The sequence below is a fragment of the Hibiscus syriacus genome, unplaced genomic scaffold, assembly GCF_006381635.1.
Source record: "Hibiscus syriacus cultivar Baekdansim isolate YM2019G1 unplaced genomic scaffold, ASM638163v2 tig00110610_pilon, whole genome shotgun sequence".
Classification (NCBI taxonomy): Eukaryota; Viridiplantae; Streptophyta; class Magnoliopsida; order Malvales; family Malvaceae; genus Hibiscus; species Hibiscus syriacus.
This window is the reverse complement of record NW_024062800.1, coordinates 6,271,352-6,278,142: the sequence shown is the minus strand read 5'-3', so window position 1 is coordinate 6,278,142 and position 6,791 is coordinate 6,271,352. Positions and strand designations below refer to the sequence as shown.

General features: G+C 36.4%; 1 long non-coding RNA gene across 1 annotated transcript; it reads left to right on the top strand.

Moving 5' to 3' along the window:
• The first annotated feature begins 5,128 nt into the window (after positions 1–5,128).
• Positions 5,129–6,352, top strand: LOC120135545. The gene is made up of 2 exons (XR_005517261.1): positions 5,129–5,612; positions 5,929–6,352. It is a non-coding gene; the product is annotated as an uncharacterized LOC120135545 (long non-coding RNA).
• Positions 6,353–6,791: the final 439 nt, after the last annotated feature.

The following is a 6,791-nucleotide window of genomic DNA, read 5'->3' as shown; positions in this document are numbered from 1 at the left end:
GCATAATTGATTCATACTGTTCAAGTAACATGCTTTATGAACCATCAAGCTAAAAGACAATATTGATTGAGTTCAAAGCTGAGTTGTGAGTTGATGGGGTTGTCACACTTGTCACATGGTTGGAATAAAGTACTCACATGGAATAGATAGATTGTTTTGTTATACACAACCCATCTCATCTGAATAAAAATATACATACAATATAATCAAACCAAAACATACATACACAACAAATTTATACATAAAAATGTTCAAATAATGTACCCATAAAAAAGAAATTAATCCGATGAATAAGGGTTGTTTCTAACATTATTTTTCCAAATAATGTACTCATAACAATGTTCAAATAATGTGCCCACAACAATGTTTAATTGATTTGTTGTTTAATTTTCAATCTGCATTATGTTGAAGGTAAAAAGACCTGTTGAAGGTAAATTCGCAACGCGAAAGAAGCGTTGCGATAGTCAAATTCGCAACGCGAAAGTAAAATTTGGTTTGCGATTTCGTTTCGCGTTGCAAATTTGACTTTCGCGTTGCGAATTTGACTTTCGCGTTGATCGCAACATACAACATCAAGGTATATACAACATCAAACACATTCCAAGCTATAAATACAAGCTAAGGATACTTGAAGAAGCAAGAGAACAACTATCCAAGCAATCAAACACAAGAGAAAATCCCAACATGATAACAACTGAACAGATCATAGCAATATTCAAATTCAAGTTACTAATGAATGTCTAACTGAAAATGTATGCATTCACACATAAAATACACATAATACAACGTTTGCATTTAAAAATCACCTAAGTTAATAAGTCTCAAAAGGTAAATCCGGTTGTGGTTGGGATTTTGATTTTGATTGCGATTTTGATTTCCTTTTACTTGACACCATATGAGCTTTGGATTTTGATGAGGATCCATTTTTTGGTAGAGGAAAAGATAATTGTGATGGCACTGGTGATCCACAAGTCAACCTTGTATGACCACTTTCCTTGCACCGACTACATGTCAATATCCTCTTCTCTTCACCCTTAGACGGTATATGATCGTGATTTTTTTGTCAGCCAGGTGTCTGCTGTCCATGACTGGTGGCAAAACTGTTTGTAAGTCATCTGGTATGTCCCACTCAGAAGGATGTGGACATGGGTATAAAATCTCGACATAAGTCTATCGATATACTTCTGTAGTGTAGCAATCCATAGCGTATGCGCTTGAATCATATTGGTTTAGATGAAGAGCAACTTTTATAACATGGCCACTCGGATAACCAGATGTTTGTCATTTCTTACAACTACACGTCTTTGCGTTTAGATCGACAAGCCCATTTAAGTTATTATCTAATACTTCAAACAAAGTGTTTGAACATGGTTCAACTCTCCAGGACGTTGACTTTACAACACGTTTCGTTATCTTTTTTTCAGTCCATGGTGTAACACGACGTTTCAATGTTCCTGTAAATTTAAATAAATAATACTTAGTAAAATATATGATAAGTTACGAATTTAAAGAAATAATACCTGCATGGTTTCTTTTCTTGTAGTACCACTGGTCAATAGAGGCTCGAAAAAACTCCATTAACATAGTAATGGGTAATTTCCGGGAATGACAACTTAGAGTGCTGATTGATTATGCACTATTAGACGTCATGAAACCATATCTTGCTCCAAGTTGATGTACTCTTGACCATCTTTCAAACCCGACATCTTCCAGTGTTTGAGCACATTGAGGCAAAACACGTCTTAAACAATTTATATGCTTATTAAAATCCACTTCCTGATAAGCTTTTACAGCCTTCTAGTATGTCCATTTGTGATTTTTTATACCAGCAGACCTTGATTTTAGATTTATGTACAAATGAACACCACAAAGTCCATGAAAAACATCTGGGAAACACCTTCTAACAGCGTTGTCAATTGAGTTTGCCCTATCAGATATGATTGTCAGATTGCTAATAGGACCTATGCAATCCCTAAGATGCCCCATAAACCATGTCCATGAATCAGAGGTTTCAGATTTGCCAACCCCGTAAGCTATTGGCAGTATCCCATTGTTAGCATCCATGGCTACTGCTAATAAGTTTACTACAAGGTATCGACCTTTCAAATGTGCTCCATCAACTATAATAACTGGGCGCATACAAGTAATAAACGAACGAATCTACAAAATCATATACACAAGAAATATAATCATTTAAATATGAAATACATGCAACTAACAAAAATGAGTCAAAAAAATTATAATTATTTACTAATCGCAGTACCAATGGCGATAAACAACAACTCAAAGCGTCCATCTCCATCTGTTTTGATATGAGTTACCGACTCAAGATTTTTCAGCTTTAAATTGTGACAATAAGCCGACAGTTGGGCAAACGATGCTTCTGGCGACCCCCTCAACAATTCCAAGGCATAACATTTGGCTCTCCAAGCTTGAGAATATGAGATACTAATCTTGAACCGAGCATTCATGTTAGTCATAATTTCATGTTCCCGATATACCCTTCCATTCAAAAACATTAACTCAGCCAGAAAATCACCCAACACCTTTTTGTTTGCCTGTCTATGGTGAGGAAAAACTTGGGTTCTTGAACATGTATGTTTATCAATAAAAGTGCTAACTTGAAACATTTCACAATCTTTTATCCTCTTTGCAATCATACGCCACGTACAGTTTTTGTCAATCATACACCTTGTTTCGAAACAATCTTTTCTTGATTTGTTAACTCTTAGTTGATAGCCATCTTCCACACATTTCGTATACAAAGCTATCTTCAAGTCTTCCTTTGTATCAACACAATCATCTTTCTTGATACGAATAACTTTTGTGTAACAATCAACTGATATCTTTACCAACTCTTCTTCCGGTTTCTGAAGTAATTCTGGCATATTCCAGTTATACTCCCGTGGCATTTTTTTCTTTTTCCTTTCTTATTTTTCTTCTTCTTCTTCTTTTTCTTCTTCAGGGTTATATGAATTACAGAATGGATGTTCAACATGTTCATTCATAGTCGTAACTTCCTCCTCATTATCATCAACAACATCTTCCTCGACAGTGGCTGTTTCATCATCAAAATTCGGGTATTGACCAATATCAAAATCATTACATACAGGGTCTGTTTCTTCTTCCATCACAACATCAAAATCCGAGTATTGACCAAGATCAAAGTCTGGGTATTGACCAAGATCAAATTTCGAATACTGACTAGTACTCACAATTTTTTCTGTTGGCTCATAATCGTCTAACTGGTCAATACGAAAACCAGAATTTGGTGCTGAAAGTTGATTGGGATTTGGATTAGGAAAAGGTTGTGGGTTTTGAGATTGTGTTTGATATTGTGTTTGGTATTGGAAATGTGGTGAAACAAAATTTTCTTGGTGATGAAATTGTGGTGGAACCATTAAATTTTGGGTTGAAGAACTTAGTTGATTACTACCCGCTACTAACACAACTTCACTACTTCTAGGTTCAACAACATACAATGTAACATCATCTCCTTGAGAAACACTAATGTAAGCAATGAATCGTTCAACATCTTCATTGTCGGTTAACAAATAAACTTTAGATTTTCTCAGATAAGATAGCCTAAATCCACTTAGAGGCTCTAAATTCAATTTCTTTGCAACACGTAACATTAGAGTTTCATAAGTTAACTTTTTTAATGACAGTTTTAGTTGAAGATTTATGGATAAAGGCACATATTGTAAAACACCATGAACATTCTCCCATGACCCTCCAAAACACAAATCTATCTAAACATGATCAACATTAGATGATTTCATTCTAAAAATTGTAAATTAATTTACTAAACAAACGAGATAAATATCATCACTAACTTAGAGAAAAACATACATTTATTAAGTTGATAGTTGATAATTTGGGAGATAAATCATTGAAAAATTATATAGAAATAAAATTATGTAAAAAAAAATAGAGATGGGGAAGGATGTCGTTGGATATAGGAACGGATGTCGCTGGAGAGAGTGATAGATGGAGATGGAATGAGTTGCGATTTAGGGATTTAGGTTATGAGTTACTGTTGCTGCGTTGTTATATACCCAAAACATTTGTGTTGCGAAACTAAAACCTGTTGCGAAATTAAATTCGCGTTGCGAATTTGAAATTCAGTTGTGAATTTGACTTTCGCGTTGTGAATTTGAAATTCAGTTGCGAATTTGACTTTCGAGTTGCGAATTTAGAAAATCGCAATGCGATTTACATATTCGCGTTGCGAAATTGGAAACTGGGTTACGAATTTGTTGGTCATTTTGACAAATCCAAAAAAAAATTGATTAAATTCATATATTATAAGGCATTTTTTGTCACTGAGGTTATTTTCTCTATAATAAATACAAAGAACAGTGCTTATATGCATTTGTGCCATATGGAAAACGATGACAATAAATGGCGGGGGACACCTGTACATTATAAGACAAAATTATGAATAGCTATGTCTATTTGCTGTGCACCACACATAACCTTGGAAAGCAAAGAACTTAAAATGCACATGAAATATATAACCACATGTTTACTGGACATATGAGTACGCACCATTACAATTAAGTAAAAAGAGGTAAAATAATAATAACAGCTAATTAAAAGAGGAAATTAGGGACATGGATGAATTTGGGCATCGAACATGAAGATCATCAGAAAATTAAAAATAACAATCGCATATCAAAGAGGACTAAAATGAAATTTAACAAAACTACAAGAACTAGAATTAGCGTAAAGAGCTTCAGAAAAATAAAAATAACAATCACATATCAAGGAGGACTAAAATGGAATTTAACAAAACTACAAGTATTAGAATTAGCGTAAACCGCAAACATGCGTAGGACTAAAATAAAAATTAGATAAAATCACATTCTAAATGTAAAACAACATGAGATTAAGAACACTGTAACATAGGACGAAATAGTAATGCGCGTGGAATATGAAGACAAAAAACAATTTGAAAGCTAGATTCGAGAACTAAAGCGCAACAGATTTAAACTAGAAGGGGCTCTCACGCAACTAACCCCACCCAACCGGACATAGACTACCTGGCCTCCCCAAAACGTTGCCGTTTTGGCAGTGCTATATGTAGGATATTTTGGGTGAATGTTTACCCTAGCCACCATTATGCTTTTCCTTTCTATTTCCCTAAATGTTTCCCCTGCGCCGCTTCTCTCAACCCTCTCCCTCTCTTGGCTCGACCGAGAGCCACAAAGGCCTCACGACCTCACTGGTCACCGTAAATCGGTAGCCACCCTTACTCCGGTCGCTGCCTAGCACGATTGAAAAGCCCAAAATACCACCGAAATCGACCTAAAAGCCTTTACTTTCTCTCTATCCTCTTCTCACGGCCGAACCTCCTCCAAGAGCTTGCCACCACCATAAATCAGTGTCTTTCGCCTCTCCGAACGCCACCAACGGTGGTCGATTGAACTTGAATCTAGCCCTAAAACAAAACCTAAGCCCTCTCCTTCCTCTTCTAACCCAAAACAGAGAAGAAAAGAAGCTAACACAACCCCCTTCTAAGCGAGCAGCCGGCGAGGCCTCGATTCCTCAACTTACGAAGGACGACAGACCCCTTCTTGACGTCAAGACCTCAACTACTATAGCTAAAGGTAATAAGAACCGAGCCCCCCCCCCTTTCTTAATACTGCTTTCAGTCCAAAACCAAAAGAAAGTGGAACAAAAAAACGAACCTTGGAGAAAAGAAAAGCTTCCGGTATAATGTTTTTGCTTTTTTTTCTCTAAATATTACATTGCGTTTTCAATGGGGGTCGAGGAGGCTCTTACAAAAATGCTCTCTTTTTCTTTTTTTCTCCTCCCCTTTCTCTTACAAATCGACCCAAAAATTGAATAATCCCCTTTGAATAATCCCCACGAGTCCTGCCAAATTCATACTAGGCCGTTGGGGTCTGCCAACATTGTTTGCAGGTATTGACAGAAGCATGAGTGGACCACTAGTTTTGTGACTTGTTGGTGAGGCTGTCGTGGAGCAGGGGTCACGAGACCAGCGATGTGTTTTCGTTGAGTGCCTGCTTGGACTACCAACGGGAGAGCGTGGTATTGGAACGTGGCTTGTTGTGTGCTGCTCACGTGGGAATAGAGGTGCTGGAATGTTCACACATGGGTGAGGGATCACACGAGCTGCTGGGAGGACTTGGGAACACTGCTCGATGGCCATGGTTCAAGCTGATGAGGCATAAGAGAGCACATGTTTTGTTGTGGAGCTACTGGCGTGTGCTGAGGCATCAACGTTCTGCCAGGGTTATTAACCCGGGAAAAATTAGGTTATTACAAGTTTGAACAGAATTCTTCATTAAAATTTTCAAAGGACAATATATTAGAATTTGAAGCACTGGATGAAAATTCATCGCTTCAAAAAAGTTTATATAAGGTAATAGTTATTGGACAAAGATTAATAGAATTTCTTGTAAAGCCTAGCTGCAGAAGAAGTTGAGAGTGAGATAAGGATTTCTTTGATTTGCCTCAAAGTAGTAATTAGTCACCAAAGAGTTCAATCGGATTGGAAGAAAAAGAGAGAAAATAAATATCAGTTTCAGGATAAAGTGTTATTGAAGTGGAAAAATATTTCAATTTCAATAACAAGAAAAGTAAGCGTCGTAAGGTTTGGTTTAGATCTTCTATGTGTTTCTATACAAAAGGATATTAAGGTTTGAAGGAGTTTGGTTACAAAAATAAGTTATAAGGATGCTAAAGTAAGAAGTGAAGTATGAGAATTCAAGTATTGTTAACTGAAAAATGTTCCCTGAAATAAGTAAAGGGTTAGGATAATT